Below are 14,105 nucleotides of genomic sequence, written 5' to 3'. Positions count from 1 at the left end.
TAATGTGATCAAACATATTTGAAGTTCAAAAAATAATAGTTTAAATATACTTGAATATACACGTTCTATTAAAGGTTGATAATATTAAAATTTGATACTTTCGAGCGACATTTTGCATTGATTTTTGTATATTGAGTCATCTTAGTTACTCGAAATTATTTATATTGATTACATGCATATTCTGCAGCAAATTTTTGACAAACAATTTAGAAATTTAATTTGTATCAAAATTTAAGCTATTTTCATTTAGGAAATTCTAGAATTTTGAAATTAAATAAATACGATTTAATTAATCTACATAAAAATTGACCCAAATTAAAAATGATTTTTTTAGGAATTGAAGGATCTGCAAACAAAATTGGTATTGGAATATTTTCTGATGAGAATATTCTAGCAAACGAGCGTAGGACGTATGTAACGCCAGCAGGAACTGGATTTGTACCAGCAGAAACCGCTCATCACCATCGAAAAGTAATAATCGATTTATTACAATCGGCACTTCAAAAAGCAAATATAAAGCTACGCGATGTAGATGTTTTCTGTTATACGCGAGGACCAGGAATGGCGCAACCGCTCATCGTATGTGCGATTGTTGCACGTACACTTGCACTTAAATACAATAAGCCACTGATTCCAGTAAATCATTGTATTGGTCATATTGAAATGGGTCGGTTTATAACCAAAGCAAATAATCCGGTTATTTTATATGTAAGTGGTGGAAACACGCAGGTGATTGCATATTCACAAGGTTATTACAGAATATTTGGTGAGACCCTGGATATTGCAGTTGGTAATTGTATTGACAGAGTGGCGCGTCATTTGCAAATTAGTAATGATCCTTGCCCGGGATACAATGTAGAGAAATTAGCAAAGAATGCCAAACAATTTATTAAGCTGCCAGCGATTGTCAAAGGAATGGATGTTAGTTTTAGTGGAGTTTCACATCATATAAAAGTTCTTTTGAAAAACAAGAAAATTATTTTTGATACAAACGTAAGACTTAGTGAATCTAAAACTGTAAGTATTACCGATATTAAGAATCTAAAAATAGGCGATAATTCGAAAGATTCGATAAAATATACAGTCAGCGATATTTGTCACTCTCTACAAGAAAACCTATTCAGTGCACTTGTTGAAATTACGGAAAGAGCCATGGCATTTACGAAATCAAACGAAGTTTTGATTACAGGTGGAGTAGGCTGCAATAAAAAATTACAGGAGATGATGGGTATTATGGCTGCAGAAAGAAATGGATATCTACATGCCACAGATGAAAGTTTTTGTATTGACAATGGATTGATGATAGCATATGCTGGAAAAATCATGTATGAGAGTGGATATGTATCTGAAATATCAAAGTGCGATGTAACTCAAAGGTTTAGAACTGATACCGTGGAAGCTACTTGGAGAAAAAAATAAATTATTCTATCATTTTTATTATCTTTAGCTATATGGATAAATTTTCTTATACTGATTATTTTGTTTTATTTTACCAAACTAACCACTTGAATGTATTTTTTTAATCAGTATTATTATTATATTAACAAATATTTTCATTTTTTTTATGAATAAACTTTCTTTTTATCAATTTGATCTATTTAGACGTAGTCAGCGTGTTGGGAATATTTCACAACTCCTTGATGCATCTTTTGGCACCTTTCCCTGATCTATCTATTTAGACGTGGTCTGCCCATTAGGAATATTGCACAACTCCTTGATGCATCTTTTGGCACCTTTCCCTGATCTATCTATTTAGACGTGGTCTGCCCATTGGGAATATTGCACAACTCCTTGATGCATCTTTTGGCACCTTTCCCTGATCTATCCATTTAGACGTGGTCTGTCCATTGGGAATATTTCACAACTCCTTGATGCATATTTTGGCACCTTTCCCTGATCTATATATATCAACTGCTCTTCTTCCCTCGAATGAGATGAGTTCAAGTGTCTTGCGAAGTGTAAGAGCGTACATGTATGCTTCTCATTCGTCCAGAATTTTCAAGTCCTTACATATTTTTTTAAGGAATTTTGTAACCACTTCATCCCAACTGATTACATATGGTATTATTTTCACAAATAATTATTTCCTATTTTATATAAAATCAAAATATTCTAACCCCCACTAAAAAAAATTATATATGAAGCCGATTATAAGAAACCAAAATATAATTTTGATCTAGGTGTTTTTATACATACCGAGATCAAATTTCTATTTATAAGCCTACAAAATTAAGAATATCCCCGTATTTATTGCATAAGAACCATTCAGTTGTAATTTTTAATATAGCTTTTCAGTTGGCATTCCAAATATTTTCGACTAAGATCATATTGGAGTGAATATTTAAATATATATCTAAATTTATAATGTTTTTGAATTTGAAATTTTTTGGGATTTTCGAGTTTAATTGAATTCTTAAAATATGTACCTTAATATGGATATCGTAATAGAACGGAAACTAGTTATTTTTTTGCGTTTAATTTATTTTTAAGAAGCATAGATCTAACTTTTTAAAATGCCACTTAATTCGTTAAGCATTTTGCGTATAAATGAATTTTATAATAATATAGATCTAAATTTGTAATTTTATAAAATACAACTTTAACTAGTTGAAATTTCGCCTTAACATATATTTTATTCATCAAATAAAAAAATAATAATTAAACATTTTAGGAACCCATTAACATTTAACCCAATATTCCTCCAAAATTTAAAAGAAGGAAAGATGAGAAAAGAAATAGGCAATTTCTCAACAAACATATACGTTTACGAAACAATCGACAGTACACAAAAATGTTTAATAAATAAAGTTGAAAATAATGAAGTTAAGAACCATGACGTAATCTGCACACAAAACCAAACTAGTGGAATAGGACGCACAAATACCAAATGGAAATCATCAGAAAATGATGTATGTTTTTCCATAGCGATTCACAAAAACCATTTCGATGAAGAATATTTAAAAATGTGCAATCAATTCGATATTTTTATGGTTAGCCTTACATATATTTGTGAAATATTATCAAAGAATTACAATTTAGAATGTTTTATCAAATGGCCTAATGATATATTTGTTGATATTTATAAAATATGCGGGGTTATTGTTGATTTAGTGGGGGAATTCTATGTAGTTGGCATAGGTATTAATTTACATAGCACAGAAAATAGTGTTTATAAGTCTGTATATTCTTTTACTAAAATAAAAAATGATCCGATGCTTTTTATAAACATTTTTGTTGATATGTGTGTCAAGAAAACTGTATTAAAGGAAAATTATTATCGTTTTCCGTGTTATATAAATTTTGAAAATCTGAAATTGAAAGTTGTAGAGGTAAAAGGGGCCCTTCTTGTATGCAAAAACGATAAAGAAGAAATTTATACGTTTGGTTGTACAAATTATGGATATGACATCTGTACTAATACAATTGTTAATAAATGATTGCAATAGTCTTATTTAAATCTGCAAAAGGCTTTTTTTTACAATCAGAATAAAAATAATGCGGTAACTGTTTGACTATGTTTTGTATTACCGATTAAGTATGGCTAATTGGGTACATTTTTGTATTTATATCTGAATTAATTTAATGTTTTATATATAATATTGAGATTAATCGATACTATCCTTGTGATTCAATTTAGAAGACCTAATTATCGCATATATTGTCATTATATTACATATAAATTACGATACATAGCCTAATTTAGATACCACCAAATAATGTATTATTAGACTAGAAACTATAGATTCATTATCATTAAAAAAATCAATTCACATGTTATCCGACACGTAAATATTGCGAATAAAAAGCTATGTGTTCATTTATACATGATTAACCTTGTTTTTCGAATATGATCCACTATTAAAAATTAAAGCGCCTATTATGACTTTCGACACTCATTTTTCAACATATAATTTAAAAATCAATTCTTATGATGCGTTAAAAATAGTTATGTGAATCTGTGTTCACATTTTTTTTTATACAAGAATGAGCGCAACTTATATTTTTATTAAATAAAAGAGACTGAATGTCTCTAAAAATAAATATTTTGCATCAACTCAATTTTACAAAGAGAAAGATTTTCCAGTCCACCAAATAAATCCGCTGACTTCTAATTATAAATTTATTTTTGAAATGTAAAAATAAAGTTTAAATAATTGACCCCACACATTAGAATTCATTTCACTGTCAATGTAAAAATTAAGATTAGCACCAATATATATGATACAATAAACAAAAAAAAAATTTAAAAAAAATGTATTCATATTATTTATTTTTATGAATTTAATCACTATTCCGGCCTTTTTTTATTTTTATTCATATATTAAATTACTTAGTGAGTGCTTTGTATTAATCCAGCAGATATATACATAAATAAACTTTATCATGCTTTTTTTTTGCTTGTTGATTCATTAAAATGTGCACAAAAAAAAACAGATGACGGTCGAGAGCTGTTAAAAAAGCAAGCATGAATAATTAGCTAAAGCACCTCTAGAGAAAGTTTAAAAGGGGGTATTTCGTATAAGACACGAAAATATCACAATTTAATTTTTATGTAAAAAATTATATGGTGAGAGAAATAAAAATGGACAAAAATTTGAGTCTAAGACATCAGATTTAAATATCAAGGAATCTATAAATTTATTTGTGATTTTATCATAAGCAAAAAAAACAAAATATTTAATAAAGAACTTTATTTTTACGCTAAAAGTTTAGGCGAATAAAGACAAATATTAGAAAGTATGCAATGAAAATGCAACAGTGCTTAAAAACACGAATAAATTTTCTAAAAATGTTATTTAATGTAATAAGGTGAATTATAACCAAAAGACACAAAAATAATCAGAAAGGATTATGATATCTTTGTATGTTACAAACCATACATGGGTCTATTTAAGAGTATAAGAGATTTTTATTAAGGCATGTTTATTTGTTGAACTATCTTATATGCTTTAATCGTTTTTTTACACTTTATCGCTAGTATATGTCATCAATCATGATTACCGATCATAATTCTTATGTGATGACATATATCTATCAATCTAATAAATCCCTATAATAGATATCATTTGGTGTGATTTATGTCTATCGAACATATACTGATCGCCGTCTCATTCAATAGTGTATTTGCTTAAGAGTGGACGAAAGCAATTAAAAAAGAAGGGTGTACTAATATAAATTAAAAACCCAACATGGTGGTAAAGCACATAGTTTTAACAAAAAAGTGACGCAAGTTCAATAATATTAATTATTATATCGATATTGAAAAAATATTCGGTTATATCGCGTTTCAGTTATGTGATTTTGAATATCAAAAAGGCATTGAATGCACAAAAATATTTTATAATATCTAAGTATATAGATAATTTAAATTATAATCGAATTTACTTTATTTATTTAAGTTTTACTTCTATTACTTTTAGGAATCGCTATATATTAATAGGAACCATTGCTTAACTGCCGCGTCTCTCTGCAGGACTCCTCCAGCACTTCTTGTCACCCGTAATCACCGTGATATGAGCCCTTTCACATAGGCGGCAGTCATTATGTGGAGGTAATGAGATTCTGTCTACTGTTCATCGCTAAGGGTTTCAAGCTACAACCACACTCATCACTTACCTATATCCTTGCTGAACGGTGTGGGATCTTTTTCATTCTGGAGGCAAATTTCAACGGCTTACACAGCAACCTCCTATTTCTCATGGCTTGTAAATGCGTTAGTGTTTATCTTTTATTTATAACTGGCCGCCCCCTTGGGTATTTTTCTTTATAGTAAATTCGTTTAAAAATTAAGAATGTATCATTACATAATTAAGAATATATGATTACTAGACAAAAATAGTTCAAAATTTAGGTTCTTTATGGTACGGCCCTTATACTTTCTAAAAAATTTATATAAAAGCTTTTTTTTCAGAATCAATCATAAAAGACTTTTCTGATTTCTTACCGCTTATGTGTTATAAAGATACTTCAAAAGAACTATATTTGAAAAGTCTTATCATAACTTGATCGTGTAAATCTTTTTGAATTCTCAAATAATGCAATATAGCTACTTCAAAATTATTTATCAATGGATAGTTTAATATTACCGAAATATGATATTTTAGTGGCAAAAATTCAATCTAATTTTTTTTTATAATATATTAAAGCTAGCATTATGGAAATAATACAATCTTGTATATAAATTGTTTTGATCTAGTTTCTTCAACCTTTTTTATATTTAGATATTTTTGCAAAACAGGCTAATATATTAACATTAGCGGAATTCGTCTAATCCAGAAACATCAATTTTCTAAGAATTTATATTTTTATAGTACAGGAATTTCGAAACATACAATATAGACACCATATTGAAAAAATATATGAAGAAATTTATTTAATTTTTGCCTATTTTTTAAAATACATATTAACTATACATGAATAAATTTCTTATTTATATATAAATTTTGAATTTTCTCTTCAACATAAAACGAATTGATTTCACGTGAGGACATCGTATATTTATTTTTACTTGTATCCTTTTCTCTTACATCTTCTTCGATACCTCACCTCTTTTTATGCCCCATTAGTTAATATCAAATATACAACGGTTTAATAATAATAAAAATTATTCTGGCTGTATAAATGTAATTATGCAAAAAAATAGCCTAGATGTATATTAAAAAATATATCTTTTCGCTATAGCATAGAGATATAGACGCTAGAAAATCATAGTTTCGTGCCAATTATGTTTATGCTATTTATTAAAAAAAAACTATAAGTTACCATACAATTATATTTTTGATAATACAGCGTTAAATATACATTTCAAAAAAACTATAAGTTAACATTCAATTATATTCTTGTAAATTGTTCTACTTTTTGTAAAAAATACAGCTTTAAATATATATTCTCAAAAAAACTATAAGTTAACATTCAATTATATTCTTGTAAATTGTTCTACTTTTTGTAAAAAATACAGCTTTAAATATATATTCTCAAAAAAACTATAAGCTAACATTCAATTATATTCTTGTAAATTTTTCTACTTTTTGTAAAAAATACAGCTTTAAATATATATTTCAAAAAAAAACATTTTATATATTTATATTTCTGTAATTTGTTCTACTTTTTTTGTAAAAATACAGCTTAAAATATATATTTCAAAAAAACCATTATATATTTATATCATGAAAATTGTACAGTTTTGTTTTTCATTTCGTATATACAAGGCAAATAATATACAAAATAATTTGAATGCTCACATTACACCCATAAATACTTATATTATATAATATTTGCTCTATCATAAAATATTTATATGAAAAGTACGGCTTTAGAACGTCTTTCATATATCAAAAATTTTTACTTTTAGAATTTTTACAGCACTAAATATTTTGAATAATTAAACAGAACATAAAATTAGGTTTTAAGGATAAAAAAACACAATAAACATATAAATTAATTTAGCAAAAAAAAATAATTCGCTATAAGCGATGGTAATTAAAATAAACCAATTATTTTTTGAACAAAAACTAGAATATTTCGTAATCATCATAATTTTTGATATATTTCCAACTCGAATGTGTAGTTTAAATTTCGATACTGTCTAAAACAGACAATCTTTAAAAATATACCTTTTGAATTATATATATCTATATTGGATGTAAAGTATGGGAAAATGGGCTAACTAACATAGGTTTAAACATGATTTAAAATGTAAATTGGCAAAAGGTGCATAAAATAATAAGCTTATCATTTGATTCTATTAATTTTCTGAAACTAATGAATATAAAATTGTAAATAAATGCTATTTCTGGTATGATGGAATTTTATGCAGATTTTTCAAAATAATATCATACAAACTTAAATATATATATAATGCAGATATTCATGCTAGCATCAGTGCTGTCATTAATATACAAGTGCAAGACAAAAATTATCCCATATGTTATAACATGGGACAGTGTGGTGACTGATATCATAAAAGTTGCCGGAAGGAATTAGATATCACGAATCAGGTTGAGGCACATATACAAACCTTTGGGATTGAGAAAAACCCTGAATATATAGGTCTCAAATAGAGGATAGGTATTGAAGAAGACTTTCAAGAGGAGAAGATAACCGAAAGTATAAATGCGCTATGCGCGCAGGGAATTAAGCAAGTTGTGCTCGAGAAAAAAACTAAAATTATAACTATAAGTTTAGCTTATTAATCAAAAATACTTTATTACATATATAAAACTTAAGCCTTTAAATTCTAATAACTGTTTTTATCATATATCTTTCAAAATATGTCATGTCTTATTCCATTTTTCATAAAGTTAAAACCTTTTTTTTTGATAATATTATTGGAAGACTTTAATAACCCATTTCTTTACTACAATATCTACTATTAGATTGATATTTCACTTAAATAATATAAATTCAAGATCTGATAGTGATAATATATAGAAAGATTAATAAAGCATTAAATGTCGCACATCCTTCTTATTATACGATAAAAAACCACACATCAAGGCTAGTCACGGGTTTAAAGATAATCAGCATAGGGGACATAATAATTTTTAAATAACATCACTATATGTTCCATATATATCGCAAAAGACTAATGATTTAAATTATACATAACTAAGGATCAATAGAAAATGTTTTTTTATGTCCAATAAATTCGTAGATGGTATTATTGGTGAATTTTGATTTATGTATATACCTTTGCTCCTTTATTTTATACAATCTTTGATTTCAATTTATCGTTAATTTAAAAATGTATTGATAGTGACTAAAAAAACGAAATAATTTGAACTAGGAAATAATAGTAGTGATACTTTTAATAAAAAATTAATTAATTTAATTATGGGTTAGTTTGATTTTTAGATATGTAATTGTGTTCAAGCAAAACTTGTATATTATCTTTTGTGCAGATTTGGCTGATACTTCTTTCCATCCCATCATCTTTACAAACTTCCTAGATACACCTTCTCCATACCAGAAATATTGGTCCAAGTCCTCCACAATCCAATTGTTTGAGTGTGTGCTTCTGCTTTAATTGGTATTCCCAACTTCTTAATATACATTATAGTTCAAGAAAAACAATTTTATTTAATTTAAAATATAAATACATTCCTGTAAACCTTTAAGTCGTACATTAAGGAGTTGGTTTGTCACTGAGGCAGAAGCATTATATGCACAAACAATAGGATTGGCAAGACGCTTGAACTACTAAGTATGGAAAGAAGAAGATGCATTGAGGAAGATTGTAAAGATGATGAGGTGGAAAGAAGTATCAACCAAATCTGTTCTATAAACCGATTTAAATTTTTGCCATGACAAATTCAGTTTTTGAAAAACAAATTAACACATAAATAAAGCAAATTTATTCCTCCAAATTAAAAAAGAAAATATTAAAACTAGGTTAAATACATACATACAAGAGATCATTTTTAGATTCATTATCGACATTATTCTGTGATGTACAATTTTATTTTCCCTTTTGAGATTATATAATCTTAGAGATACGTTCTGAAAATATTCTAAATTAGCGTATTTGTAAAAAGTTACGTGTTATGATATATATTTTGGTGCAGCGGGATATATTTGGCACGCCTAATTACATTCGAGTATTAAACAAAGACATATCCGTAATATAAATTAATCCAATTTAAAATACAGCAATATCTTTATGTTGAATTAAAAGAGGAATGGCTTTAAAGCATTTCGGTAGCTTGATTTTCAGTTATATATGATACAAAAATAGGCGTAAAATATTTTGTGATTTCTTTCTTTTTAAGATTTATGTTTTTTGACAATTCCATAAGTTTCTGATTGTAAAAATTCTATTTTGATATTTACATATCCATAAGAGCAAATCAACCACTTTCAACTGATTCTAGAATTCCAATTGAATAAAACACTTTTTATAATAAAATTTACTTTTGAGCTTATAAAAAACACTTTAAATTTTTAATTTGTGCGAGAATTTTTAATAAATTCAAATTGTCAAAGATTATGTTGAAATCTATCATGTTCATGATTAAAATTAAAATCACAGCCTCATTAAATCAAAAACATAACAATCAAGAAAAGATCAGTTTAATATAAAAGGAGTAGAAATTTTTTATAAAAGGGTGGAAATGAGAATCAATATGAATACAAAAGTTTTAGGCAAAAGGAGACAAGAAAGCCCAAATATGGATAATATAAGAAAAGAAGCAATCAAACAGGTTAAAAGTGAAAAAGTTGATGCCATATATGAGAAGAAGAGATTATTGAGTGTCAAATCGAGACATAAGCAAGAAAAAAAACAAATTTCTAAAATTGAAGAAGTTAAACATACATTATTTACTAAAAACGGAATTTCAAACAAAAGGATACCCTATTTGGTTTTACTTCTTGGGTATCACCTAAATTATGTGAGATGTTCTTTCATTCTTACTCTTTTTGGAGTGATAGACTCGAATTTCGGACCGTGGATGAAAAATATTCAAATGTTCGGATTAGCAGTAGCTGGAATTTTAATCGGTTTTGCTGGTATAAAATATTTAACAATATCTTTGTTCTTTCTTATATCAATTGCCATAGAAACATTTTTTGTGGATATTTACGGGTGGATCGCAGAAAAATCGATGGGCTCCCAAGGCATCGATGAACCAATTATCGGTAAATTTTTAAGGAAAATAGTGGAATATATTGACGATAACTCGTTAAAAATCGGTTTTGCATTTCTTATAATATCACTTGTATTGGCACACTTTATTGTATCTATGGTCAAATCTATTTCACTGATAGGTTTTGTAATAACAATGATTTTTCTTTATAAGGAGGGATTTCACAAAAATACCCTCATTTATATTGGTTTTGATGAAAATAATTACTTCATGGGCGTTTTCCCTTTTTTAATTATTGGCTTTGGTCTTTACTTCATTTTTCAGAAGGGTATCATGCTCCTATTTGCGGGGCTTTTCAGTTTTGTTGGCCCTCTTATCTTCATAACAGCAATTGAGATGGGGTTCGGCCTGGATTACGGCTTTAGTAGAGCGGTAGAGACTTGGAGAGATGGTATTCAGAATGTTGATAAAATATCACACACTCTGCAGTTTGCATTTATTTGTGTAATTTGCTTTTGTTTTCAGTTTTTCGCTGTTCTTAAAGGAAAATATTAGCCTTTTCAGAAAAATTAAATGTATTTTTGCTTATATTTTCCGTTTTTTTACAGTACTAGTAAAAAATACTTTTAAATTGGAATAATAATGCTGAATAAAATTATAATAGAAAGGTGCATTGGAGACTAAAATAAATAATAGATTGTTAGTTCAGTTATTATTTGTAACATTATAAAGCACACCATTATCTCTAATTTTCACAACAAATAAATTTGAATATAGCAAACCTTTGAATTATTATAAATTGACACAAGCATAATTTTAGGGGAATTAATTCACATACACATATATTCATTTTCCTTAGATACTCTAAAAAGTTAATAAAATCATAAAAAAATAAATACGAATAAAAGAAATCTTATTTTAAAAAAAACAGCTTTCGGATAAAATACCAATGCGATTTCTTTAAATAATAGATTATAAAAAAAAATCAAATGCAAATCATATAAGAATTCAAAAATATTGAAATGAAACGAATAAAATTATACCAAGCAATAAAAAACAAATAAAAATCATGATCAGATGCAGAATTATTGAAATGAAACGAATAAAATTATACCAAGCAATAAAAAAACAAATGCAATTCATATTCAAATTCAAATACAATTCATATATAGATGGGAAAATAATGAAATAAACAAATGTAATTATACTGAGCGGTCTTATATGATGCAAAAAAAAAATTTGTTGCAGGAATAAACACATAGGTTGATGCTGAAAAAATCGAAGCGAAAAAATACATTTCAGAACGAATGAAATATTTATACAATGCAGAGAACATAGAAGTAAATTTGAAGAATTTTAGATTATGTATAGGCTTTTCTTTTAGAAATTAACCACAAATTCGGTTTTAACAGTAAATTATAGTCGATAAGTGTATTGTTAGGAATAGAATGTCTCTTGGTCATATTTTTGTTTTGTGTATAATTTTGACAAAATTATATACAATTTCATAATAAGGTCCATTATGTACAATTGCGCCATCTAATATGTGGATTGTTTAGCTAACATTTCTTCGATGTATATAACCATACTATATTGTTTTATGAATACACTAGATTTTATTATGTATCATATTTGTAGTATCAACGAGCATAAAAAACATTTACCTTGTTCATACAATTATTCATTATTAGAGAAGATCCTCATTCTTTTATCCCAATAACCTTTTTAAAGTAAACCCAGAATATCTATTTATAACTTTTATTTAAACTAGCATTAAAATTGTTAGGATTGATATTATTTAACCGAAAACGTAGTTTATTTTTACATATTTTACGCAGTAGAAATCCCAGAGATATAATGTAATATATAAAATTTCATCCCAATTAAAAATGTAAAAGACTCACTGTAAATAATTATTTTCAGCATCAGTTATGTAAGAAAAGACTTTCGAAATTAGCATGGATAAAATACAGAAACAAATTTTTTTGTCTGTCATAACCCATTTAGAATATGTAAAGTATGATTTTGTAAGTAAGATTCGCCTGTAAAAGATATTTTATATATTTATACAATAAACCAACATTCATTGCGTGAATAACAGGTATTTTATATATTGTTTTATATTAGAAGTTCGATATGCCAATCACGGAAGCTAAAAAATGCTTAAATTATTAATATTTTAAAATATAAAAAAATAACATTTAAACGTTATTTCAAAGTTTTGATTTAGAAAAAATAACATTTATGTCTTCCATTATACTTAAGAAATGCTTTTATTTTTTAATAGAAGAATAAAGAATAACCAAATTGATAAATGGACCTGATTTTATTATCGAATAGACGAATATTCATATATGCATCTAATATATTTTATTATATTCAATACTTTTATTTTCTGTATTTTTCATACAATAGAATATCATTCAGTTTCAAAGATTTTAGTGTAACTTGCTCACGAAAAAATAACATGATATTGATTATATTATAAAAAAGAAGAGACATGAGACAAAAAATTATAATGACCCCAAATAACTTTAGATGTAAAGTAAAGGCATTCGGTTTCCGTAATTTCGCAATATAAATTGTTTTAAGGTAAAAAAAAATATGAAAATATATAAAAATATTAAATGATTTTATTTTATTGCGTATATTGTATAAAATGCTTTTTTTTACCCATAAAGCATCTCTAAAAGAAATATCCCTATCATAAGACACCTGAAAATGGAATGGCTTTGAAATCTATAGGAAAATATTTTTAATAATTTGAATATCATAATAAACTCATATTATTTGAAAGAAGAAGAGCAGTTGATGAAGGTAGATCGGGGAAGGTGACGAAAGATGTATCAAGGAGTCGGGCAATGCTACAAATGGGCTGACTACGTCTCAACAGATGGAATTGATATAAAGAAACTTAACCCATAAATAAAAAATAATATTTTAAATATAATTCGGTAATTCTAAGAGACACGCTATCGATACATTCAATTATTATTTAATAAAATATGGGTACCTAATACAAATAAAAATATCTTTCCTGATGCAAAAACAAGAAAATAAGCTCTTTCTCCAAAATTTTGCGCCATTTTCTATCTACAAAATACACGAAGTTTTTCACGGCATTTTTTTGCAACTTTATTTATATTTTTATAGCTTCAGAAGAAACTTTTTTAAAACATCACGACTAATTTCATACAAAAACTAGATTTTGGGTCTAGAAAAAGTAATTACAACTTCATTTTTCTTTGATAAGTTTAAAATCAGTTAAATAAATAAAATAATTATAAAATGGGCATAACAATATCCAATTTTTATTGGTTTTAAAAATTTGACCCCTGTATTTATTAATTATCATGATCATTAGCGATAATTTCAAATTTTATTTGAATCAAATCGATTTTTTTGCAATTTTATAATTATAAGTTCGACACATATTTGATGACTAAAACAAATTACAGGTTGTAAATATAAAATTTCTAAAGATTTGGAAACTATTTTCTAAATAATTAAACTGAAAATTTC

General features: G+C 26.6%; 1 pseudogene; it reads left to right on the top strand.

Annotated features, from left to right (window-relative positions):
• Positions 1 to 321: 321 nt before the first annotated feature.
• LOC147064315 (uncharacterized) lies at positions 322 to 1,419 on the top strand (annotated as a pseudogene).
• The last annotated feature ends 12,686 nt before the right edge of the window (positions 1,420 to 14,105 follow it).

Source organism: Rhyacophila brunnea, unplaced genomic scaffold, assembly GCF_057557595.1.
Source record: "Rhyacophila brunnea isolate RB1 unplaced genomic scaffold, BYU_Rbru_1.0 scaffold_76, whole genome shotgun sequence".
Lineage (NCBI taxonomy): Eukaryota > Metazoa > Arthropoda > Insecta > Trichoptera > Rhyacophilidae > Rhyacophila > Rhyacophila brunnea.
Note: the sequence above shows the minus strand (reverse complement) of the source record. Positions and strands in the feature narration are given on the sequence as shown.